General features: G+C 34.9%; 1 long non-coding RNA gene across 1 annotated transcript in view; it reads left to right on the plus strand.

Annotated features, from left to right (window-relative positions):
- Positions 1–27,569, plus strand: part of LOC109549305 (uncharacterized) — a 369,236-nt gene that overhangs the window by 327,046 nt on the left and 14,621 nt on the right. The window contains exons 10-11 of the long non-coding RNA XR_012333737.1: positions 19,748–19,813; positions 25,128–25,190. This is a non-coding gene — a long non-coding RNA (uncharacterized lncRNA). The remainder of the gene's footprint in view (positions 1–19,747; positions 19,814–25,127; positions 25,191–27,569) is intronic.

The raw sequence follows: 27,569 nt of genomic DNA on the forward strand, positions 1-27,569 counted from the left end.
TAAGAATCTGTCTACATGAATTAATTCATTGTTAAATTTATTGAAAAGAGTGTATCACAATGTTTGCTTATATAGCAATTTTTTTAAGGCTAAATACTTACAATCAATAACTGCAAGGCAAAAATCTAATGATTTAACTGCCTACAACAAAATGGCTGCCATGAAAATGAGGCTTGAGATTTAGATGAGAAGTTAATTGTTGAGAAAATGAGTCATTTTAGATTCTTAGTCCATTTGCACGGAATGAATATGAGAACATCAGCCAGCAAAGAACACCAACAACAATCTTTCTTTACTGAAAAAGACCTTTCTGCAAATTTTTCCTTGAGATATTAATAGAATCTGATTGGTTGATTGGAGACATTTTCAGCCCAGCACCTGATGATCATTATCTTGACATTTCAATAAGAAGATGCAGTTAATGAGATTTCCATTGACAACACTCCCAAAACTTTGCACTTTCTCACTTCTTCAGTGGCTTTCTGGAAGTCTTCTGTCATGATAATTAACAAAGTCCATAAAAAAGAGAAAAAAAGGTACCAATTGCATTCTCTTAATAGGTAAGAATGAAGTCTTACAACATGTGACCCTGAGACTAATGGGAAATTGTATAAAAGATGTCAGCTCTGTTTCAGTTCAAGCTAATTTGCCAAAGTTGACAGATTCAGTGCAATTGAATTGTTCATAATCAATAAGACATGAAAAATGTTTTGAGGTCTATTGCTTAGCCAATTGGAAAATAATTAAAATAATTTTGCATTCATTCCACAGATATTTACTGGTTGCTTAGCAAGGTGCTAGGCTTTCTGATAACCATTCAAGATCTAGCTGGAAACAAATGGTCTTTGCCTTCATGGTCATGAAAACAAACAGAAATATAAAATGAACTACACTGCTAAATTTGCATGAGTTTTAAAAAAGAAATTGTTTTTAAAGAAATTTTAAGCATTGCTTTAGGCTATATCTCCAGATTCATAAATTGCCCATCTTCACTTTGCTCTGTGTTAAGCACACTAAGTTAATACCCCATGAACTCAAACACAGTGAAACACTGCTTCTCTATTAGTTGTCACTAGTATTCTCTATGGTCCCATACCATTCACATAGAGTAGAAGCCCAGATCTCTTGAGTTTCTGAAGAAATAGAAGTCCCCACTAGTTGTTCAGTTCCTATCCCTGACTCTTTTTTTTTAATCTTTTTTTCCTCATTATCTTGTACTTTTGACGTCTAGTGTTAGTAACATGTATAACATCTACAGTGTTTTGTATCATATAAGAAAATACTGATGTAAGTACTGACAGATAATTCATCCTGTAAACAGACAATGCAAACTCTCAGTATCAATAATTACAGTACCGTACTTAAAATGTATTTTCTCTTCCTTATGATTTTTCTTAATAACATTTTCTTTTCTCTAACTTACTTTGTTGTAAGAATATGTATATAGCACAAACAACATACACAATAAGTGTTAATTGACTTTTTTTAACATCTTTATTAGAGTATAATTGCTTTACAATGGTGTGTCAGTTTCTGCTTTATAACAAAGTGTATCAGTTATACATATACATATGTCCCCATATCTCTTCCCTCTTGCATCTCCCTCCCTCCCACTCTCCCTATTCCACCCCTCCAGGCGGTCACAAAGCACTGAGCTGATCTCCCTGTGCTATGCGGCTGCTTCCCACTAGCTATCTATTTTACGTTTGGTAGTGTTTATATGTCCATGACACTCTATCACTTTGTCCCAGCTTACCCTTCCCCCTCCCCATATCCTCAAGTCCATTCTCTAGTAGGTCTGTGTCTTTATTCCCATCTTGCCTCTAGGTTCTTCATGACCACTGTTGTTTTTTTTTTTAGATTCCATATATATGTGTTAGCATACGGTATTTGTTTTTCTCTTTCTGACTTACTTCACTCTGTATGACAGTCTCTAGATCCATCCACCTCACTACAAATAACTCAGTTTCATTCCTTTTTATGGCTGAGTAATATTCCACTGTATATATGTGCCACATCTTCTTTATCCATTCATCTGTCGATGGACACTTAGGTTGCTTCCATGTCCTGGCTATTGTACATAGAGCTGCAATGAACATTTTGGTACATTGAATTATGGTTTTCTCAGGGTATATGCCCAGTAGTGGGATTGCTGGGTCGTATGGTAGTTCTCTTTTTAGTTTTTAAGGAACCTCCATACTGTTCTCCATAGTGGCTGTATCAATTTACATTCCCACCAACAGTGCAAGAGGGTTCCCTTTTCTCCACACCCTCTCCAGCAATTATTGTTTGTAGATTTTTTGATGATGGCCATTCTGACCGGTGTGAGATGATACCTCATTGTAGTTTTGATTTGCATTTCTGTAATGATTAATCATATTGAGCATTCTTTCATGTATTTGTTGGCTATCTGTATGTCTTCTTTGGAGAAATGTCTATTTAGGTCTTCTGCCCGTTTTTGGATTGGGTTGTTTGTTTTGTTTGCTTTTTTTTTGCGGTACGCGGGCCTCTCACTGTTGTGGTCTCTCCCGTTGCGGAGCACAGGCTCCGGACATGCAGGCTCGTCGGCCATGGCTCAGGGGCCTAGCCGCTCCGCGGCATGTGGGATCTTCCCAGACCGGGGCATGAACCAGCGTCCCCTGCATCGGCAGGTGGACTCTCAACCACTGCGCCACCAGGGAAGCCTGGGTTGTTTGTGTTTTTGATATTGAGCTGCATGAGTTGCTTGTATGTTTTGGAGATTAATCCTTTGTCAGTTGCTTCATTTGCAAATACTTTCTCCCATCCTGAGGGTTGTCTTTTGGTCTTGTTTATGGTTTCCTTTGCTGTGCAAAAGCTTTGAAGTTTCATTAGGTCCTATTTGTTTATTTTTGTTTTTATTTCCATTCCTCTAGGAGGTGGGTCAAAAAGGATCTTGCTGTGATTTATGTCATAGAGTGTTCTGCCTATGTTTTCCTCTAAGAGTTTGGTGGTGTCTGGCCTTACATTTAGGTCTTTAACCATTTTGAGTTTATTTTTGTGTATGGTGTTAGGGAGTGTTCTAATTTCATTCTTTTACATGTAGCTGTCCAATTTTCGCAGCACCACTAATTGAAGAGGCTGTCTTTTCTCCATTGTATATTCTTGCCTCCTTTATCAAAGATAAGGTGACCATATGTGCGTGGGTTTATCTCTGGGCTTTCTATCCTGTTCCATTGATCTATCTTTCTGTTTTTGTTCCAGTACCATACTCTCTTGATTACTGTAGCTTTATAGTATAGTTTGAAGTCAGGGAGCCTGATTCCTCCAGCTCCGTTTTTCTTTCTCAAGATTGCTTTGGCTATTTGGGGTCGTTTGTGTTTCCATACAAATTATGAAATTTTTTGTTCTAGTTCTGTGAAAAATGCCAGTGGTAGTTTGATAGGGATTGCATTGAATCTGTAGATTGCTTTGCCTATCCCTGACTCTTGGGCAAGGGGAACATCTATCATTTTTTCTGAGACAGTAATTAAAATCTCTACATTAGTGTCAACTTTTAGAAGATCCATCTTCAATGTCTTGCTTTTCTATTGGCCTAACTGCTCTCTGTCTTTCACATTTAGTCTGCAGTATTACTTGCCTTGACCAAGTATTGAGTTAAGAATTAGTATCAATGAATCTAATCACTCATTCACAAAAGTTATTCATCAAATTTTGTTGAGCATATACTACTTGTGAGTCAACAAAATATACTCTTTGACCTCATGGGATTTAAAATTTTGAGAAGGGATATAAAGAGTCATTCAATTACTTGAAGAGTCATTTAGCATATATGTTTAGGTAGTATCATGCCGTAGGGTTTTTTTTTAAGAGCTTATATTTTTTCTAATCATCAGAAGTTGGGAACTTTGAGACTGTGTTCATTTCCTCTTACTCCTATTAGGTATAACAGTTTCTTCCCAGTTTCCTTAAACAAAATGGGAGACAAACCAACCTAATATTTTCCTTAATCTTTCATTTCTCCTGACTTCAGTTTTTAGCCTGTGTCTCTAGTTTCTGAAATCTTACTTCAATAAAGCACCTGTCTACATTCCATACCAGATAATAAGTCATTGACTGTATCTTTTATTTCTGATTTTCCAGTACCAATACCAGGCAACTGTCAGTTGTATTAATAGGTACATATAAATGTATGTATATTTACTAAAAAATAAAGCATGTCATTTCAAATGGGTCTTATATAGCTTGCTTTTCCAATTAGTTTAGGAACTCCTAGAAGGAGAGACCCGTGCCTTAGGAATCCTTCAATGTGTAGTGTATTTTGAGGCATTTTCATTGAGGAATTATAGCTCAATTTGTAAAAAAGTTTATACACTCAACTTCTTCTTGGAGGAAAAAATTTTTCCCCCAAATTATAGAGTAAATTATAGGTTAGACTCTGAAGTAAGCACTATTGTCAGTGTAGACAGATGAGATTAAAAACAAGATGAGGAAGGAAAGCTATTTTGTGGGAGGACATGAATCTTCAGCAGAGAAAATGTCAGTGCATCATATGAAAATGCCCTCGATGGTGTGTAACAGGAGTTAACAGAGTGACTGGGGTCATGGCAGCGTCACTGAAATGAGGGCATTGTTTCTGCAGAGACTCTAAAATATTTGGATGTAAAAGATCTGTTAGGTTAAAAAATATCCCATCACTCTCATTGCTTTTGTTAGCACAATTCAGCTGTAGCACAGTGTTCCATTAGGTGTCTAAAATGAATAAGTGCTGAAGAGGAATTACAAAAAGGAAAGGTCAGTGTGTGGGATAATCAGATGAGGTTTCTTGGGAGAGGTGATGCTTGTCTGCAGACCCAGTAAAGTTGGAGTTCAGATATAGACTGGGATACTCCTCAGAAGAAGGTTCAAATTTCTTCCTTGCCTAACAGAAACAGTAAACTAGGTTATGCTGAAGTAGTATGAATGCTGCTTATACATCAGCCCATTTCAAGAGATTTGCATACTGTCACAATTACTCAGTACACCTATATTATGTTGACTGAATTCAATAACTTATGATATACTAGTGCATTCACATTTCTACAATCTCAAAAATGCAGCACAGTACAAGGTGGCATTATGAATTTATATTTAACTGACTCTTCAAGAACTGAACTTCAAAATGTGCCTATTAAAATTTTTAATTATACTATTACCAGGAGAGAAATTCACTTGATAAATAAACCATTCTTTTTAATGGAAAACTTTTCATGTTGATTACTACTTAAAGTTAACCTGAAGTAGAGAGCAGTGAAGGAAACACTTCTTTTGCCTTCCAAATTGGATTTGTTCAAGTCTATCTATGTGAACACTCTCACTTATGTTAATCATTATAATTTAAAAACAAGTGTTAAGTAGTGATTGTCAAGGGATGAGGAGAGAGGGAAATTGGGACTGAGTACAAATAGGTACACGATTTCTTTTGGGGTGATGAAAATGTTCTAGAATTAGGTAGTGGTGATGACGTACGACATAGTGAATATAATAAAAATCATATGAATCATATAAGGTTGGTAAAATTCTTTAAATCTACCAGGGCCTCATCCTTTTGTAATTAATAGAATTTTGCTGCTTCCTCAATTTTTTAATGGTTATAGTTTAATTCTGGCCTTCTATTTGCTCAAGTCAATTTGCTAATAATTTTGAAAATTGTTCTTTCAATATAATTTTCAATTTTATTTGCATAATTTTTCCATATATTTTCTTTTGATGCTTTTAAATCTCTGCTGTTTATACGTATGTCTCCTTCAACTTTCCAAAACCTAAAAAAATTGTTAATACTGTTGATCAATCTTGCCTCTTTTATTTTTTATTATTTTTAAAACTTATTTATTTTTTTGATCTTCTCTAGCCTTCCCATTAAAAAATAGTTTCTACTCTTACTATTATAATCTCTTCATTCTCAGGGTTTTCTCTCTTGTTCTGTCTCTAGCTTCTTGATTTGGCCACTTAGTTCATTAATTTTTAGTCTTTATTATATGTGTATCAAAGTTAAACATTTTTTTCTTTGTACTGCTTTAGAGACATTTACACATTTTAATCTCTATTGCTTTCATTTTTATGTAGATCCAATTCATAAGTTTCATTCTAATTTAGCCTTTGGGCAGTGGATTATTCAGAAGTGTATTTTCAGTATTTTATGTGTGTGTGTGTGTGTCTGTGTCCTATTTTGACTGTTTATAACATTGTGGTGAGAGAAAATAGTTTATATAAGATATTCTTTCGTACATAGGCATACTCTGTGACTAAAAGGATTTATTTTCTCTTTTTTTTTCCATGAAGGTGGTCTACATGTTTATAAGGTACAGCTTAATAATTTCACCTTTTATATTTTCAACAATCTCATTATTGTTTTGTCTGTTTGATGTTCAGTTTCTGAGGATTATATCTGTAAAATCCCTAACTGTATCTACAGATTTGTCAATTTCTTTTTTGCTTATGTTAATTTTTGCCTAAAATCCATTTTAGAAAATGGAGAGCCTTATATTTTAAACCACATTCTAGTCTTAAAGATACCTAAAGCTAGTTAACGTCTCTATGCTCTTGCATAATAATGCAAGGGACTAAAAATATGGAAACACTAATCTCTTTCTATTATTTTCATGCTATTGTTATGTTACCAGGTCTGTTAGCTCTATCCTCTCCTATTAATCCTCATTATTAATTTGTTTTTAGAGTCTATAATTAAATAGATTCACCAACATGTTTACCAATGTCTAGATTCACTACTTTTTCTTGTATTTTACTTTTGTGGTTACCTTCCTTCTTTTTTCTTTCTTCTTTTCTTCAAAAATATTAACTTAAGGCAGTATATAAATACATATATATATTATACTGTGGTCTGGGTGACAGACAATAAACATGAACATAATAGCTAAATTATAGTAAGTTAGTAAATTATAAATATTCTGGAAAAGTGAGAGCAGAAGGACAGAGATTTGGGCAGGTTACATTTTTAGACATGGTAATCAGCCATCAGCCATGATTCACTAAGAACATGTTTAAGCAAAAACTTTAAAGAAATGAGAGAGTGAGCTATGCAAATATTAGAAAGAAAAACATTCCAGGCAGAGGGATTATAGCTAATGGAAATAACCAAGATGCAAACATGACTGCAGTATTTGAAAAAACAATACAAAACAAAACATGGTGGGTAGTGTGGCTGGAGCAGATAGAGGGAAGGAGAGAGAAGGAGATGAGGTCAGAGAAGACACAGGTCAAATCACGTAGGCTTTGTAAGCCATTATATGGACTGTGGGCTTTTGCTGTGAGTGAGATGGGAAGTCATTGTGGGATTCAGCAGATCTCATATACCTTTTAAATGTTGACTCTGGCTGTTGTGTGGAGAATTGGCTTGTAGGAAGGCAAGAATAAAAACAGGGAAAGTAGTTAGAAGACTGCTATGGTCTGACTGTTTGTGTCCCCGAAGTTCAAATGTTGAAATCCTAACCACCAAAATGATAGTGTTAGGAGCGGGGGGCTTTGGGTGGTGTTTAAGTCATGAGGGTGGAGTCTTCATGAATAGCATTAGTGCCTTATAATTGAAACACCCCAGAAATCCCTAGCCTTTCCACCATGTGAGGACACAGTGAGAAGTAACCAGCTATGAACCAGGAAGAGCACCCTCACCAGAATGCAGCCATGTTACCCCTCAGTCTTGGACTTCCAGCCTCCAGAACTGTGAGAAATAAACTTCTGTTGTTTATAAGCTACCCCATCTGTTTTATTTTGTTATAGCAGCCTGAATGGACTAAGACAAGGATAATTACCACGATCTAAATAAGAGATGTTGGCTGGACCAGATCTGTAGCTGTGGGGTTGGTGAGAGTTTCTGGATAACTTTTGAAAACACACACACACACACACACGCACACACACACGCACACACACACACATGCGTGCGCACGCATGCACACACACACACACAAACACACACGTGCACACACACACAGAGCAGGTTTGTTTCTTCATTTAATAAGGAAATCACTATGGCTATAAGAAGAGATCCTGGTGATAACCAGCATGTGGTAGTTAATTACAGTAATGCAAGTTTTTAGAGAATAATTATGCTACCAAATCTCTACTATAAATATACTTCATATATAAACAATTTTATTGAAACTCCTTAAATAAACTCAAAGAGCTGGAACTTTGTAGCTTACAATTTTGACTGATTCCAGGAATGACAGATTTGTTTTCTTTGTTGCTGTTACTAATTAGAAATTACCCTATAATATTATGTAGTAACTAAAAATAATAATAAAGGTCAAGAAATAAGAATATAAAAATTAGGGTAGGATAAAGCAAATAATATGAATTCTTTAAAAAATTACTTTAAAATTAACTTTGGGGCTCCTTTATGTTTTGTATTGTTTGACCCCACAGGAGATAGAGTTTGTTAAATTAAGAGAGTTTGCAATAATATGCATAACATGAAGAAATGAGGTTTTAAAATTTAATTGTCATATAGATCACACGAAGAGCCATGAGTATGGCTAATACTGTGTAGCAGTGTTAAAAATATAGTCACAGTGTCTAGACATTAAATAAAGGTAATTGCTTTTTGTGACAAACAATTTGAGATAGAGAAACTAGGCATCCATCTTTTTCAAAGATCACCAGGACCCATAATTACTATGGGTATATAAACCTGCTTTTCATTAACAGTGCATATGAGTGAATATAACTTCTGAAGAAACATTATGTACAAAGTCCAGGTCAGATTGAGGAGGATAAAACATTATATAAGAAAATTAGTTCAGCAGCTTTGATCTTCATGATAAAGATGTACAACCAGTGCATAGCAGATAGGGAACAAGAGATCAGAAAGACTAGTGTTGTGCTGGTGAATGTTTAATAATTAGCACACTGGAAAAAAAAAACAACAACACTGGTTTGTAATGCTTGCAGACTTCCATGATGTAAATACTCCTATTGTGGCCAATTTCAAGCTACCATCCTGATGTCACTGAAAGTGGTGTTAGGAAGACTTCTCACAGTTAAGCCTTGCAAGCCCATGCGAGTCAGTTTCAGCATGTCACTTCCTAGACTTATCATTATCAAATAGCTGTGACAGTTTAAATAACCCTGAGTTTCCTCACTTACAAAATCCAGAGGTTGGACTAGTTATTTTCTTATTCCCTTTCCAGATTTATCATTCTTTTTAAAGGAAAGTGGTGAGATGATTTTTGTCTCCATAAATAAAATAAAATGTATATAGAATATCCCCATTTAAAAATCTTACATACAACTACAGGTGGAAGTAATGGTACAAACACACTTTTTCCATTAATTGCTGTTTTAATACCCTTATCTTTAAATGGAGTGACCGATTTGGGAACATCATATAGATGAACTGGCATTAAAAAAATAAAGTTCCAATTCGATGAAATTCTCTAATTCCAATTGTTATACCAATGATAACAATGCAAAGAGATACCTTCTTGGCAGTAGAAAATATGTTTTCTATTATATTCTTCATACAACCTAATTCTGTGCAAAGCTGTGGTAAACCTGTAAGATTCCAGCTCGTGATATTCATATATTTATACAATTTCCTTTCTTTGAGTGTGGGCTGGATCTTGTGACTCATATCTAGTGGATGGAATTCGGCAATATTGTTGAATATTACTTCCCTGATTAGGTTACGAAAAGACTATGATTTCTGTCTTGCATGCCCTTCCTTGCTCTCTTGCTGGCTGGCTCAGAGAGGCAGTCAGATGACTGCAGCCTCAGCCATTTTAACTGAAACTTCAAAAGTGACCTGAGACCATCATGTGGCTTGGCCTCTCCCAGATTCTCAACACTCTGAAACTAAGATAATAAATCTATTTATTTTAAGTTGCAGATTGTTGTTTAGATGGGATCATTTCTATTGATCTATTTTCAACACTGTCTTCTCTGTTATCTTCATTCTGTTATTGACGTTCCCAGTGAATTTTCTGTCTTGTGTATTGTATATTTCAGTTACAAAACTTCCGTTTGTTTTTTCTTTATGTCTTCTATTTCTTTGCTGAAAATTTATATTTTTTCATCATTTCTGGAGTGTCCCTGATTGCTGGAGCATTTATCTACTAACTACTTTAAAGTCTTTTCAGATATTTTCAACAGCTGTGTCATTTTGTTGTTGGAAACTGTTGATTGTCTTTTCTCCTGCAAGTTGAAATTTTCCTAGTTTTCCACATGGAAAACCATTTTGGCCTGTATCTTGCAAATTTTGAATGTTATGCTATAACCTTCCTGATTCACTTTAAATCCCAAGGAAAACATTGACATTTTTGTTCTAGCAAGCAGTCAACCTGGTTAGGTTTATGCTGAGAGTTCCAACATACTTTTTGTGGGCTGTGGTTCCAATTTCAGTTTAGTTTTCAAAGCCTTTGTAGTGCTATTTGAATCTGTCCCTTGTGTGTACCACCCAGTAGTAGTTTGGGACCTAGTTGGTAGTTTATGTGTTAGCTCCGTTCTCAATAGCTTTGATACACTGATCAGGGGTGGATCTACGTGTGCACAACTTGGTGATGAGCCCGGGAACTCATAACCAACTTTATAGGGTTTCTTTTCCAAACCCTGCCCTCCGTCTGATCTCCCTGGTACTTTTAGGTTCCCTGGGACTTCCTTTTTCAGTCTTTGCCCAGAAAGTTGAGGCTTTAATTACTCCTCTCTGCCACTCACTTTTACAACTGTGCAGCATTCAGGGCCAAATGGTGAGAGTCCAAAGGGGAAAAAAATGGTCACCTCAGCACAGATCTGGTGGTTACTCAAATGCTCATCTTCTTACCTATTGTACCTGCTACCATATACTTTTCAGTGTCTTTGAATAGTTGCTTCATACATTCTGTCCATTTTTATAGTTGCAGTTAGTGTGAGAGATAGAGTGGCGTGTGCTTTGCCATCTTATGCAGAACAAGAATTCCTGTTCATTTATTTTTAGCATAATTATTGATATGGATTTGTTTAAATTTATCAAGTACAGGGATATGAGTTAAGGGGTACATACATGTTCCTCCTGGGTGTTAGTTATCTGGAATAATTCTTTTTCTATTGTATATTAACACTCTACATTAAATTTTTCTTTGAGAATTAGCACATGTTGATTGCAGAAAATTTGGAAATATAGAAAGGTATAAGTTTGATTAGAAACTATTCCAACCAGTCAGTGATAATAATAGATTGTTTAATTTTTCCTTTTACCTTTACAATACATGTATGTGTGCATCTGCTTATAGAAAATAAAATAGTACCGTATTCATAAGTTCTTTTCATTTTATAATACATTATAATAAGTTTTGTATTGTAAAAGTTTAATAGCTGCACAATATTCCACTATGTGGAAGTATATTAACTTTATAATACACCCACAGTTTCTAAATTTTCTTCCACAAAGTTTATACTTTCTAGAACCTGCAGTTCCTTACAGAGTATTCTTCACACAGGTGTATATGTCAGGTTGTTAAAAATGAATAGATAAATATTATACGAACAGTCTAATAAGAGATGTCAAAACAGTTTTCTTTTGGACACTAGTATGTTATCATTAACTTGTCTTAATTACTTTGAAACTTTCTTTTTAGTCTAAAACCTTTTGATTTTATGATTCCTTTATCTTTTTTCTTTCCAAGTGTTTAGGGAACAGTGGGCTAAGGACAAGGTAAGTTTTTTTCTGTGCACGTTTTGATGGCACTAGGAGAATAAAATTTATTACTTTGTCCATTTAAAAAAAAATCACCTACCTGGTATATCACAGTTTGATTTTACACACGATACATACACACACACTAACACACACTTAAAGAAAATAAAGGTTTCTTTAGTACGCATGTGGGAGAGATTATACACTATGATTTGTATTTATGTGCAAAAGGAAATGGAGCAAAAGAAAAATCTCTCTGAGTCAAATATATTTATTTATACTTGTAGTTTCTATTAGATGATTATCAGAACTATAAGGATATATAGCAAGTGTAGATAATCTTAAGTATGTCTAGCAAAATTGTAACTAAGAAATAACAAACCACTTATTAATTTGATAGATTCCTCAATAACATTATTCATAGCCCATTTTCATAATCATAGCTTTATTTGACTTTTTTTAGGAGAGCTATTTCAAAGACATTCTATTATAGCAACACTGTAAGTTTAACAAAGATATTGTTGCTTACGAAATGATTTAACTCTTTGAACTATAGTACCATATTCCATTTTGGACCTTACATAACTTTGCCCTAACTAACATAGCATATTATTATTTTAAAGAATTGTTATCGATTTTACTAAATAATTTTATTTCAATTTTCCATGGTTTTTGAAAAAGGTAACCACATTTAACAGGGAGTATTATTCATCATATTGAAAGGAGTTATATCTTTTCATGATATTTAGGTCACAATATAAAGGCCTTTATATATAAAATAAATAATAGAAAGAAATAAAATGTAACATATATCCCTGTAAAATAGTTAATAGTTAAAATAAAATTTTATACTGTTCAAAACAACCACACAAGATTAACAAAATTTATATCACAATTCAGGTAAATTAGATTTCTTATTCATTTTTAGACTGTCCAACAAGCCCTGTGGTGAGAAATTTTAAGTTGTCAGCTTCAGAGTAAAGATTACAATTTATATTTGGTGACTTTTGTCAAGTTCTGCTAAGGCCCTTTACACCTCCCTAATGTAAAGTGGTATTTTTGCATTTTTATACACCCTGATTCACTTATAACTGACAAGTGGCATATCTTAGATTGACAAAGATATGCATGAAGCAGATGTCAGAAGATGGAAATGATTACAGTATGGAGCACTTCTTTTGTAAAATATATGAGTTAATCCGCCAGGCATGACAGCGAAGGACTGAGAAAAGCTTTCTTTGTGTGTAGTGTTGGCAGGTGTCATGAAACCTCCACCAAGCAAGATTATTAATTCATGACCTATTTTCCTTATTGCCATTACAGTAGCACCTTTTTCAGAAAGGACAGCCAATTCCAACAGGCAGACCTTCAAATTATGCATGGGGTATGAAGTAAATGCAAATCTGCATCACAAATTTAAAAGCAAAGAGCGCTCTTGACAATCCAGTGCTTATCTTCCCAGGTTAAAACTTTCCAAGTTCTGATGGATGGTTTCCGCAACCCTGCATTTACCTTAAAACCCATGTTTCTCCAAGACTTGGTTGGCAACTCATGGAAGAGAAACATACTTTTCTTGAGAATGAATTGTATCTTTTACAGAGATAGGGTTAAAAGAAATTGTAAGGGCAATGTCCACAAGCTGATATATGAAACTATTCCAAAGGTCCTGTATTTTGTCTACCAAGAGGGGGTCTGGAGGAAGTCTTACAGCAGATGTCTGCCTTTAAATATGTAGCTGTCCTGTTTCAAAGTCTCTCATGACTTTTAACCTCATATTCTTGTGTTGAGTCAGGCAATCAATGTAAAACATATCTGGGCAGAATCATCCCTCAAAGACATTACTCCACTGTGCTTTAGAATCTGTCATTGACCTATGTTAGGGGAATTTCTGGAAAATTGTTCTGTCAAATTTTCTGCTATGTTGTTGAGGATGTTATTTGTTTATCATATTATTCACTGACTTCTTTTTGAGGTCTTTGGTCTTAGCATCAGTTGTGATTTTCCTGAGCGTTTGGTTTACTTGTGTCATATAATACTAAATCTTTCATCTGATTTTCCCTATTCGTGTGGGAAAACAATCTTGTCTATCGCTTTTAACAAATGTATAACTTGTTATAGCATGCTTCTTAAAAACTTAACTTCTTTCCTAGGTACACTGCACTAATTTAAATCTTAATTTTTATTTTGACTCATTTTTTTCCTGAAGTGTAAATTAGGTTATTTTTCTTGGTTTTGCTGCATCTTTGTAAACTACCTCAAATCATTTCAGACCAAGGTAGGATGCAACTTAATAATACTAAAATTTATAGCTCAAGATGAAATTCAAGTCACTTTGCAATCTAAATCCAATTTACTTTTCAAATGTTACCTCTAGGAACATTTTTATATACCACTAGTTGTAATCAGCTTTGTCACCTCCATGTCCCTGTATAAACCAGGTTCATTTTCATTAGGCCCACATTGAAAATGCCTTCTTCTTTAACCTCTATTCATCCAAATATTATCTTTCAAGATCCATTCTTTATTATACCTGATCATGACATTTTCCTAACGGTGAATTCATGGCATTTATTTACTTAACTGTTCATCTAGATCTTGACTTTGTTCTCTCTACTGGTGATTCTCGTATTGCTTGATATGTCATGTACCTTCTTAATATATTTAGTACCAAGATCTTGGCTTTCAGGTAAACAATGAGTTCCTAAAAGTGAGGAGATGAGTCTTGTCTAGAACTCATAATATTTGCATTCTGGTGCATTTATTGAAGGCATAAACGTTTATAAAATAATAAATCAATTTATATGATGAAATAAAAGTATTAACTAAGACTGAGAGGCCAAAGGAGATTTTAACACAACATCATAAGTTCACTGGAAATTCTAAAGTATTGCGTTGGCCAAAAAGGTCATTTGGGTTTTTCCGTGACATCTTATGGAAAAACCCAAACGAACTTTTTGGCCAACCCAATATTTACAATTGTCGCAATACTTAAGATTTCTATGTACCAAGCACTAACTTGGGTCTTGAACAGAAGTCGCCAGTTTTTCCTTATATTTTGTTATTCCATTCCATCTCTTTGTAAAATTTGGGATGGCTATGTGACTCTGAGTTTTTTCTGGAGTGAAGAAACTTAGGCAAGAATCCTATCTGAATTCAGTAGTGACATTAGGGTTTACATTGAGCAAAGGGTCAATCTATTGATCTGTGACAATTTACTAGGGCCACAGATTGTCATGGCTTGGTGACACTGAGAGATGAGTCATTATGATTTTTCTGGATGATGACCTGTGGTGAAATCAACAAGGCTCAGACTAGGCAACCCAAATGAAACAGTTGTTTTCCAGTGTATTCTTATACCTTACACACAGGTAGAATATAGTATAGGGTGTATTTGGAAGCTCAGAAAGGCACAAAGATAATTTCTCTGCCATTCTGAATGACTGCCATCTTCTTGAATGCTGTGACAATTTTCTATTCTAAACACTTAGTTCACTAAACATTCATACTACATTCCTTAACGGGTTTTGTTTTTGAGGGCTTTCTTTTTTTCTTTTCTTTATTTTTCTTCAGAGTAGATAGTAGCATGCTGTTGATAAAACACTTGAACTCCTGCTGTTAAAATTGTTGAGTTCTGTTCAGAGGAGTGAAAAAATGTTCTGCCATTTGTTCCCAGGTACTGAGACTGCTGCGGAAATGTACAAATAAGTGCTGTAATGTGTGTAGAGAATAGTTCTTTGTAGGGTTTAAGGCAGTGCAGAAGCGGGGTGTCTCACCTCTTTCCTTGTGGGAGGTTGAACTGCTTGTTTCCCCTGCTGGGACTCCCATCCCTCAAAAATTCTTATATACTAACACATGGATCACTAGAGGTTTTTTTTTTTTAATTTGCTTTATTTATTTTTCCCCCAAAACAACTCAAAGTTTGCATTGTCAATGACAAGGTAACTCCCAAGTTTGCTAGATCAAACTTCTGAGAAGAGTTTAAAGTGCTTTAATCTGTCATTTAATTAATATGGATATTCTGAATGATCAGTGTTCAAAGTGTTTCATTTTTATTTCAGAGAAGTAAACCTCTTTCTTGACTTTTTACTTCGTTACATTTTGAAAGCAAGTTCTTCTCTGTACCAAAATAAACTTAACTAATGTCATAATTTTTTATCAATTCATGTTACCTAGATGATTTGATACTCTGAGTTTATTGGAGCCAGGGATGGATGATCTGTTCTAAGCGGAGTGTACACATTCACACATGCCCACTCACTGGAACACATTCACTGTTTACTGCACAATCTTTTAAGATAGTTATTTTCCATCTGGTTCATGCTCCCCCACTACCAACTACCATTACTAAATTTTTTTAACGAAATAATCCTCTTGTGGGTAACGTCTCATTTTGCACATCCAAAGATATTCCCCGTAACTTTACAATAACGTTTTTTTTCTCTCAGTCATCATATGTCTATTAGGCACCTAGTACTTGCCAACAGTTCTGATAAGCCTTAATGTTACAAATTCAAAACAAACAAAATCTGTGCTTCCAATAAGTTAAAAATGTGGAGTATAAAGTCACAAATGCCAATAGACCACTACTGTGTGCTGCATGCTGTGATGACTGTATTCTATGTGTTCTACAAGGGGTCGATGATTATGTTCTCATTTGCATAGTTTATAGGGCTAGGCCCTATACAAATTTCATATCTCTGGGTACATTTTAAAGAAAATAAGATATATAATACCACTGTAATATATTATAAATATTACATAGAATGAAATTTTGGTGCTATATTGCTGATGAGTTTCTGCTCTAATTGATTGGATTGAATTGAAATCAGACGTTCAAAGACCAAGGTTACAGAGCTACTTTACTCCACTTATATCAGTCACAAGTACCTACTGTCTCAACAGACAGATACACAAATCAGAAATGAGTTTCCAGGTGTTGGTAGAAAATGTGACCTCTTTTTATATCTTCGGAGGCCTAAGAGTTGGGTAGAGGACTTGATTCTAAATGTCAGTTCCAAGAAGAGATTATATACAGTCTTTTTAAAGTGCTTATGTTGGTGCAAATCCCCATGAATATGACCTATTCATGAGTGAAAGAAATCCTCTTTGAGCATTTCTTACAATGATGCTTTTCCATTTAAGGATTACCCATCCGTTTTTATCTTTGCTGCTTATTGCATATCGAGATTGCCCTTCTCTGTGATTTACTTTTTTCCAAATGCTCTTATTTTAAAGACCTAAGGATGAGACTGCAGATGAGAATTGAATTGATATTGAAACTACAAAAAAAAAAAAAAACACCCCAGGTTTTATTGTAACTCTAAAAGCGCATTTTAAACCCTGGAACACATTAAGAATAAAAGTTCAAACTCACACTTGTCAAGGCATTTATAGTTAAGTATCATCTATTGTTAATGTTTCCTAATTTGCCATTACTTTCTAACAGTTATGTGTTAATAAGAGAGGCCTAAATCTTTTATCATGTGTCTCCTTACTGGGTTTTATGACCTACCTCCAAAGATGAGGCTGCTGGAACTCCTGCTCAGACAGACAGAAAGGCAGCACATAGCTCAGGGAATTGGTGCTTATCTGGACATCAAAAATCCCCTCTCCTCATTTTGGCCTTTTTCTCTTTAAAGACATAGGCTGGGTCAATCGTAGAGATAGAGAATAATAACAAGAAAAAATTTAAGAGGACGTTTTAAACTTTTCTTCCCCCAAAAGCTACTTTGAAGAAAAAGTTTCTTTCCCATTCCTATTCCAGAATAATATTTCTTCAATTGCCTTTTAAACACAGGTTCTTCATGTCTCAAAAACACACTCTAGCATAATGGTTTAGATGAACGACTTGGTAGATGGTGTTTGTGGTCACTGTGCATAGGATGAAATTTTGGTGCTGTATTGCTGATCAGTTTCTGCTCTAATTGATTGGATTGAATTGAAATCAGAAGTTCAAAGACGACGGTTACGGGTTCAAAGAACCACCAGACAGCATTACTAAAACAATGGTCAGAATGAGTCACTGCAAATTGTATCCACTGAATCTTCTGGTCAGTACAGTTCTCCACAATCATACCGGTCCATTTCAGAAGCAAATTTTCTACTCTTGTCAAAAAGAATTTGCCTCCTGAAGTCCAGCCCACTTTGGGGTGTGGAGCCATAGTCCCACATAGTAAGACTGCGGCCTTGCGTGCTTTGCTTACTTTATCCATACATCTCTCATCCAGGAGCTTCTCAAAACGAGTGGCTGGATCATGGTAAGATGTTAGTATTCCTGGATACATTCTAGTATCTTATCCACATAATAAGGTTTCTCATCAAAACCTCAGTGTGTCTGTCTCTGGAAAACTGTATATAATTACGTTAGGGCTGAAGACGTATAAATAAAGCCATAATAATCAGGCTTTGTTTGCATTGTGTCTTTTCATTTACAAAACATTTCACCACACGTTTTAAAATTGGTCCTCCCAGTCATTTCATTAGCTAACTAGGGATGTATTATTTATATCCATTTTCCAGATGACACTAGAGGTGTGACAAGTATAAGGTCATGAAACTTGTAAGCAGAAGAGCCAACACCGGCACCTAGTAAAGAGGTTACTTTACAATACAGACTGAATCTAACAAATAGCCCCATGAAGACGGGTGGGCAGTTCGTATCAAATTCCTTTTTAGTCTCCCCTAAAATCTGCATCAGTAGCCATTGTAAATGAGTGTTGATGAAATGAAGAAGCTGTGCTTCATCTCATTTTCCTGAGTCTGGGAGAAGCTTCTTTTTATGGTGGGACTGTGAAACATGCAGCCCCTGAACAAATACTTGAATGCTATTGATTTAGAGATAAAGGAAACAAGAAAAGGACCTTGTAGAGGATGAGAGAGGAAGATGCTTGTATAACATTTTACACAAAATACAAAGTAAGCCAAAAAAACCCCAAATAACCCAAAAAACCTTAGAGGAGAAAGAAAGGAAAAAAAGAAGAGTAATACTAGGCACACGTTTATCCCATCAGAATTGTAGTGTGATTAGTGCACAAATATAGTCCCATCTTCACTCTGGGCTTGTTTCCACAGAGTGTAGGGTCATCAGGATGATCAGGACGAATAAACATCACATTCTGCATCGCACAGCCCAGTAAGCCTCTGTGGCATCAGGTGGCAGGAACTAAGTGAGGTTCTATCAACCTCTGGGGAAGAATATGTGCGGGGAGGGAGGAATAACAAGAAAATAACAAGAAAATTACTTGGTAGTCTCTTATCTAGATGAAATCTTGCTACACAGAGGATGCAGTGTCTTGAGGGAGCTTTGAGCCTCTGTTAACACTTAGACTTGTCTGCCCATGATTCTTGCTGGCTTGGTCAGCACTGGATTCCTAGGATAGAGCATCCCTTAGATTTGAGTCAGCATCCTGGATGGAGAAAGGATACTAATAGATGTTGCTGCTTCCTACACTTTGGCTCTAAAGAGAACAAAAAGTAGTGCTTTAGAAGAATAATTTAAAAAGTAATCTTTTTTTCTGATGGTTTTTGTTATTCTCCTCTAAACAGGCAGATTATAAAAATATATTCAGAAAAATTTCAGCTAAGTTTGTATGTTAGCTGCAAAATGACTGATAAGGAAAACGAGGCATGTTTGAAATTTTTTTTTTGAAATTGACTTAATTAAGAGCAGCTATCGCAGCACCTCCCCAAAGCTCCTAGATGCCAAGGGTGGCAATGCTGAATTGAGCTGGATGGCATCTTTGATTGATAAAAGGAGAATGGGTAGAAAGCTAAGAAGACAAAAGGAAAAAAAGGGAAGAAAATATATATTCACTGAGCATAATATGCAGTGGGTTCCAGTGTTGTGCTGTAGCCAGCTAGTACTGGCTCACCTGAAAGAGCTCATTGTTAAATTTTCAAGAATTTTTCAAAGCAGTTGTCAGAAACATCCATTATTAAAAATTAAATTGTGTAAACCTTCACTTAACTAAAAATTAAAAGCAAAATTAAAACACTCAAAGCTCAATCACTTCCAAATTATTTTTCATTTTACTATTATTTATGTTCTCGAGGTTATCCATACCTATTGTATCTGTGGTGGAAATCCTGTATAACAGTGCACTATTACACATATCTTTTCAGCCCTGTATTCAGTGACATCATATTGGCGGCTCAAATTACCCATGGCTGGCAAATGCTACAAATCAGGTATTGATTTATTGTTTTGTTGATTGTCTAATGTTGAGAAATGTTAATGATGAAAATTAAAATGGAAAGTGTGTCATGCAGTTACATTATGAAGAATATAAAATTAAGGAAATATTCATTTATCATTTGAAAACTATTATCTGATTCAGCAAAGATGTGATGCACATCATTCATGAGCAAATAAGATTCTGACACACATCTTAGTTGTTTCACTTTCCTCCTAACTTGTTATAGTAAACAAAAATATCAACCAGCTTTGATGTCGCATATCAGATTTAATGATGAGGCATTTATTGGGAAAAGAGATGGCAAATTGGGATCTGACTCTTTTTGCCAAATCCTGGTTGAATTGAAGCCATAATTTGTCTATCACTACAAGAGTTTGGAAAATATCAGTGGAAGCATTGGTAGAACCAATTGGTTATGTAGAATTTACAATAATAAGTACTGTGTATTTTACCATTAATTGCTAATTGTGTGCTACACATTCATGTCAATAACATTTATAATAAACTTATATACATACTTTTTTCTTCAGAGAGCCTGTTGTTTATTTGTCAGCATACTACTGATAATTATTAAAATTTTCTCTTATTCCCTTATTTAATTCTGTAACAATTTCTCAAAGTAGGTATTATCCATATTTGTAGCTATGGAAAATGAGGCCCAGAAGAGTTTGGAAATAGTACTAATGTCACATAGCTGTCAGAGAATATAGTTGGGTTGGGGTCTCAGGTATATTCTGGCCAGGGCCTGGGCTTTTGTACTGACACCACTCTGACACTGACATTTACTAGTTAAAGACCTCAGTTAAGTCACTTGTGCTACATTCTGACCTCAGCATCCTCTTCCATGAAAGGAGAATGACACTATCTATTCATTCCTCCTCAGAATTGTTGTGAGGATCAAATGTGAAAATAATTTGTAAACCTAAGGTGCTAAAATATTACCTAATTATTTACTTAAGAGCTAGACATTTAAGATAGCATTTTGCTTGCAGAGCTTTACTATTTCGAGTCTGACTCAGGCTCCTTGAAAATTAACTTTTCCATGTACTACCTGAAAAACAGAATATGCACTTCATTTTCTTTTGGAAATACTTTGTTATAAATTTCTAGATATTTTCCTGTTCTGGGCTTCTTTGCAAGTCTCCAACATCTTTTCTGTAAATTTAAGCACTGTTCATTTTTTACAGTAATAGATTGATGGTTTCTTAAAGTGTTTGGCAGCTCTGTATGCCCACGTTTTTATCAGCCTAGAGCATCCCTGAGGGTAGTGTGTGACCAGAGGATCTGGAGAAGCAGCCAAAAGCTAAAACCAATGCATAAGTGAAAAGAAAGAAAAACAAATTATTTCTTTGAAAAGCAATCAAGTTGTTTGCATTAGAGCATTGTTACTTATAACCTTGGCTGATTTAAAGTTATTGGAGAATGTAAGTACATTTTAATACCCTCTGATACCTCAGTATTAGATTGAGGTATGGATAATAGATAATTTTGCCCTGTATCTGTCTCCCAATGCCAAAGCACTTCCAGGTGATGTCATTTTCTATTGCAATTCTGAGTGTTTACAGGCCTTGATTCTGCTAGGTAATTATAAAATCTACCATGGCAGTAAGGCTCACTGCATGAGCTAATGCCATGATATAGAATTAATCAAACCTAAATGAAAAGGTCATTAGAGAGTTAAATTATTTCAGTGATACCAGAGTAACACCACATAAACAGAATTATCCTCCATTTTGATATAATAGATTCTGAAATTTAGTCATTAGTTTCACCTCACTAAGCCTATTTAATTACTGATGTGGTTAATTACTTAAGCCCATTGACCACTATTTAGTATTCTGTTACTTATATTTTTGGCTCTTTGAAAAAAATGGTATGTCACATTCTTAACTTATCGTTATGCTTCACCTTAATTACTTCCTATGAGCTAACAGAGATGAGCTAATAAAACACTAACAGTACAGGGCATGACTATTTCTTAAAAAAAAAAAAACCACTAACAGTTATTTATTAAACTTTTACTATATAGGGGATTGTGCATAGGTATAAAGGGAAATTGTTCTTTTCATGGCAAAATAAGTGAATTTCCTAACACATTAGAATGGTATTTAGTTTCTTAGGGGAGCTTTAATGGCCTCCTTTGCCATTGTCCCTGACCAGAACAGAGCAGATTAAGAATCTGTGTAGAAATGTGCTTTAAGGAATTCTGGATGATTCGAGGCAGAGAAATGGTGCAGTGTCACTTAACAGCTGAATGTCCATTTTCTCTGGCAGGTTAATGTAGTTTGCTGATGTAAATGTGTAGTAGTCAGGGTAGGCTAGATGATGTTGCACTAACATACATTCCCAGTATCTCACTGACAACAAAGATTTATTTCTTGCTTATGCCACATGTCCCCTGTGAGTTAGCTGTCTTACATCCTCTCTGTTAGGGGCTAAGGCTGACAGAGGCGTCATCTTAATTCCATAACCATCAGGGTAGGGGGAAGAGAACGTAGTGAATTACACACATATTTTCCCCAGAATTACAATCTTACCACGTGCCCCAAAGAAACAGGACCAGAATATTCATGTCCAGCAATAATGACTATCACACACCACCACTAAGGACTTCAATGGAGGGAGCAAGAAATGGAGCAAGTCTCAAGAAACTCTGTTGTAGTTCTTCTTGCTCTGTATGGTCACGTCACTCCAGCTAAAATTCTATAACCTTTGAGCAATACTAGATGAATTCAACTGAGCATTTTGGGTTACGTGTGTGCTCTTCTTTTTTCTGTGTAATCTGTAATCTTTCAGGGATGCTTCAGTCCTCCTTTTACAATCTCACTGCATCCTGATGTTCTCATATAGAATTGATCAAAAGCAAAGATTTAATTATTTGAATAATTATTTTCCTATGTACAATGAGGGAAGAAACTGTAATAACTGCTTTTCCAAAGCATCTCACTCAGTGCCAAGGTCAGAGTGTTGCAAAATAAATGTAGGTTGTGTGAACAAATGAATGAATGAGAAGATAGAAATTCCAGCCAATTTGAAGGCGGTTGTCAGCTGGAAATATTTAATATCTATTTCTGTTTCAGTTCTTATCTTTATTTCTTCATTCTACATCCTTTGTGCTTAATTTATTCATTTTCATGTTTTTTCATTTTCTTAAATGAAAGCTTAGTTCTATTTACACCTTTCTTTTTTAATATAAGCATATAAGCATTTAAAGTTATATGTTTCCCTTTAATCAGTACTCTTTCTGTGCTCCACAAATTTAGATATGTTGTATTTTAATTATTATTGAGTTCAAAATATTTTCTAGTTTCTGCTGTAATACATTTTTTGATCCACATGTTATTTAGAAGTGATTATTTAATATGCAAATATTTGAGGTTTTTTTGGGTATATCATTGCAAATGAAGATAATTTAATATCATTTCATAATTAATGAAGACTTACCTTCTGGTTGAGCATATGGTATCTTTGTGAATATTCCTTGTGCACTTGAAATAGATGTGTATTTTTTGCTATTGTGTTCTGTAATTTGCAATTAGTCAAGTTGATTGACAGTGTTGTTCATATCTTTTATCTCTTTACTGACTTTTTTCTACTTGTTTTATCAATTTATGAGATATAGGTGTTGAAGTCTCCAAATATGACTGTTTCTTTCCTAGTTCTGATTTTAATATTTGTTCATAAAATTTTAAAAATTATTTATTACATTGTTAATTGCAAAATGGTGAATTTGTCCATTTCTTTTATTCTGTAAGGAAGTTCTCTCTCTCACACATAGCCTCTTTCTTAAAAAGTATCTTTCTGGTTGTATTGATTCATTTTTTTGGTCAATGTATTATAAGCCATTATGATTATTATTTTTAATTTGTCCTAAATATCACCAGGAAAGTCCTTTCAGGTAATCTCTGTACCCTTTTAATGTATCCCTTTTAGTATATGAACACATCTTTGATTTCCGATGCAACAAAATATTTCAGGCTCACCTTTTACTTTCCCAGTCCCAAACCTCATATCTTTTAGTTGGAAGTGACATTTAAAAACCAACATCTGGGGGCTTCCCTGGTGGCACAGTAGTTAAGAACCTGCCTGCCAATGCAGGGGACCAGGGTTTGAGCCCTGGTCCGGGAAGATCCCACATGCCGCGGAGCAACTAAGCCCATGTGCCACAACTCCTGAGCCTGTGCTCTAGAGCCCGCGAGCCACAACTACTGAGCCTGTGTGCCACAACTACTGAAGCCCGTGCATCTAGAGCCCGTGCTCCGCAACAAGAGAAGCCACCACAGTAAGAAGCCTGTGCACCGCAACGAAGAGTAGCTCCCACTTGCCGCAACTAGAGAAAGCTCACGTGCAGCAAGGAAGACCCAACGCAGCCAAAAATAAATAAATAAATAAAATAAAAAATGATATTAGTGATATCAAACTTAGCAATGCCATTATAAGAAAGGAAATTTAGAGAGCAATATACCTTATAAACAAAGACACAACATTTGTTAACTAAGAATATCAAATCAATCTAGCAATATATAACAAAAGATAACGAATTTATACTCTGACAAATTCAGTTTTATCTCAAGAAATTAAGGTTAATTTATTATGCAAAACTAAGTCAATCTAATGGGATACTAAATAATTAAAAAAGAACAAACTATTGCTATGTACAGCAGCATGGATGAATCACAAATTCATTGTGCTAAATTAAGGAACCCAATATTAAAACGTTATATACCACATAATTTCATTCATTTGGCATTTTGGAAAAGGCGATAATATAGGAGGACAGAACAGATGAGTGGTTTCCAGGAGTTTGATCGGGAATATGTTGTGAATACAAATGAAATGAATGAGATAATTCTTTGGGATATAGGAATATTTCTGTATCCTACTCTGGTTGTAGTTATGAGAATACATACACATGTAAAAACTTACTGAACTTTACACCAAAAAATGTGACCTTTGCTCTATGTAAATTAAAACAAATCCAAAAACAATTTTATTTTTATATTAATAGAAAAAAGCAGATAAACTGTCATCTTAATAAAATTCAGACAATGCTTTTGGCAAAAGTCAATATCCCTTTATGATAAAATGTCCTAGCAAATTAGGAGTAGAAAAAAATTTTCTTACTGTGACAAAGGGTATTTGCAACAAACCTAGAGTTAACATTATACTGACTCATGAAATAATGAATACTTTCGCCCTAAGATTGAGAATAAATACACCCACTCTCACTATGTCTGTTCAATGCTGTATTGGGCAACAAGGCTAAAAAACCCCTCCCAATTCCAGAATATGTTTTCATATTTCAGTATCTACAGAGGAGAAAGGCCCACTAGAAGGATATTGGAATGGAGACCTAGTACCCAACAGAGGTAGGTACCATTATTATTTACATTTTGCAAATACCGAGTCTTAGAAATGCTATTTAGTTTGTTGTTAAGGCTGAAAATTGAACATTAAATTTTATGTTTCTAACCACTAAGCTGTACTTAATAAGTTACACTCAATTTCTCTTTGCATCTTGTTACTTCACCTCAACATTTTGTATAATCTTTGGTCCAAGGTCTATGATCCAGAGAATAATGACATCGGAAGTCTTGTTTGGAATATTTGAGAAAACTTTCACCATCTGAGGCTTACTTTTTTTTTTAATCCAGACATTTTTAGCTACTCATTTTTAATTAAATGGAACATAATTATATGATTAGACTCAGATGAGCTACAGGGAAATTTACCAATGTATTTGAAACTAAAAGATAATTGGAAAGTCTATCTGTGATGCCCCAAATTTTAAGAAATACATACTTTAGTTTTATCAGTGGCTTTGCACTGAAAATTATTCTGGGCCTGCAAAGGCAAAGCTCATTCTGGAGAACCGTATTGCAGAATTTCATGACACATTCTGAGTTCATGTGGCAAATTAATAAAGGACATCATTCTGGGTCCCTTAATGTTATGTTTTGCGTTTTACTTTACAAGTTACTTAGAAATTCATTCTTCTATCTTGGCATGAGATTAGTTCAGCCTCCTAAAGGCTATCAGCATTGTCTTTGAGTGACAGGCTCTATACTGGAAGTTAAGACTTCTTAGTTTTAATTTGTATTTCAGAGTACTAGTTTGTAGGTGGGAGAAGCCAAAGTCCCTTCCAGAACCCATTCTACTTTGTTGGAGATAGTTTCTGGACACTGCAGTGCTTGAATGCTGCTTGTGTTCACTGCCAGCTTTTATGCAGGATCTTTATTTCCTTCTGACCCATTTAAGCCTGTTAGGTGATGAGAGGAAAATGAAGGAAGCTCTTCCTTCATTATGTACTGCTATTATGTACATTATGTACTTCTATTATGTACTGCTTCCTCACTGTCACCTTTACTGGGTCCCAGAAGGGAGAGTATAAAATCCCAAAGGAGAGTGTTAAATCACAGGTAGAGATTAGTATATTCACAGAATGAGTTTCCTGCTGGTATCCTGTTTTGCTTTACATTTTGGTTTTTAGAACAGAGTTCCACTTAATTTTTTAAGAGAATTATTTTTTCTATGATAAGATTTGGAATTACCCTCAGGCAATTACTTAATTCAGGAACTATCTGCTGAATACCTAAACCAGTGATGGGAAAGGAATTTTGTTGAGAAGGAAAATAGTGCAAGTAAAATATTTATGGCTAGTAAAGTATTAATAATTAAGTTTATGGAATATAAAAAATGAGAAATAATATTCAGTACATTTTATTAAGTGGCCTTGTAAAAGAGAAGTGAAGATGAAAGGACATGAGTAATTGTTTATTAATTTGAAAAATAAGTAGGAAGGTGTGGACTTGTGTGGACATTCTGTTTCTTCTATTAAGTTTATTTCTGTCAATAGGCATAGTTGTTTTCATTTTTTAAATATCGTATTAGCAGAAATCAGTGTATAGAGAGAGCAGATAGCAGTGAGCCAGAAAGTTACCAAAAAAATATAGGAAGTATAATGATTAAAAAAAAATACCGGATGGAATGGATCACCAATGATATGTTGTCAGATGCCAATATAGCCAAATGTCTTCAGAAGATAACTGACCAGGTAGGCTTCATCTCCTATCTCCTAGAATACTAATACCCTCATGGTCCCACCAAATGCAACAGGAGGCCAAACAGTCAAGAAAGCAAATCATAAACTATGGAAGCTTAATAAATTAGTAAAATAGATGTTAAAGGATGTATATGTGATAAGAACTAGGGTCATGTGAGGAATTAGAAATGTGGAAGGTTAGAGAGAAAAAAGGAAAATCTGTCTATATATCTTATTAATTTACTGATTTTTGTATAAGCCAAACTTTTCCCTGTGTTTTTGAGTTAAAGTAGGCTATAGTTAATTAAACTGAAACTTGTGTAGGGTTTAAGATTGACTTACAAAACATTTTATCTCTCATTAAAAACTCCAATCAATTAGTAATGGCTACTTCAATTGCTCTATGGGGTTGTGTCGTGAAGCCGTATTCAAGTTCTGTGAGAGTGTCATAATCAATTACTTATGTCTACAGTGATCATGAGAATGTCTCCAGTGATTATGACTTCTTACCCTGAATGAGACCTTTCAAAACGGATGGCTCTTATGTAAAGCAGGGCTCAAATCAGACTAGGATTGAAAATTTGTCAGACTTCTAATGTCAAGCAGATATGGAGTTTGATGAGGAATAGATGGCCAGTGACTGTATGTTCTAGAGACCGACTAGAGCCTAAATATAAAAGACAGTTTAAACCCAGACATGAAGAAG

This window comes from Tursiops truncatus, chromosome 9 (genome assembly GCF_011762595.2).
Source record: "Tursiops truncatus isolate mTurTru1 chromosome 9, mTurTru1.mat.Y, whole genome shotgun sequence".
NCBI lineage: Eukaryota > Metazoa > Chordata > Mammalia > Artiodactyla > Delphinidae > Tursiops > Tursiops truncatus.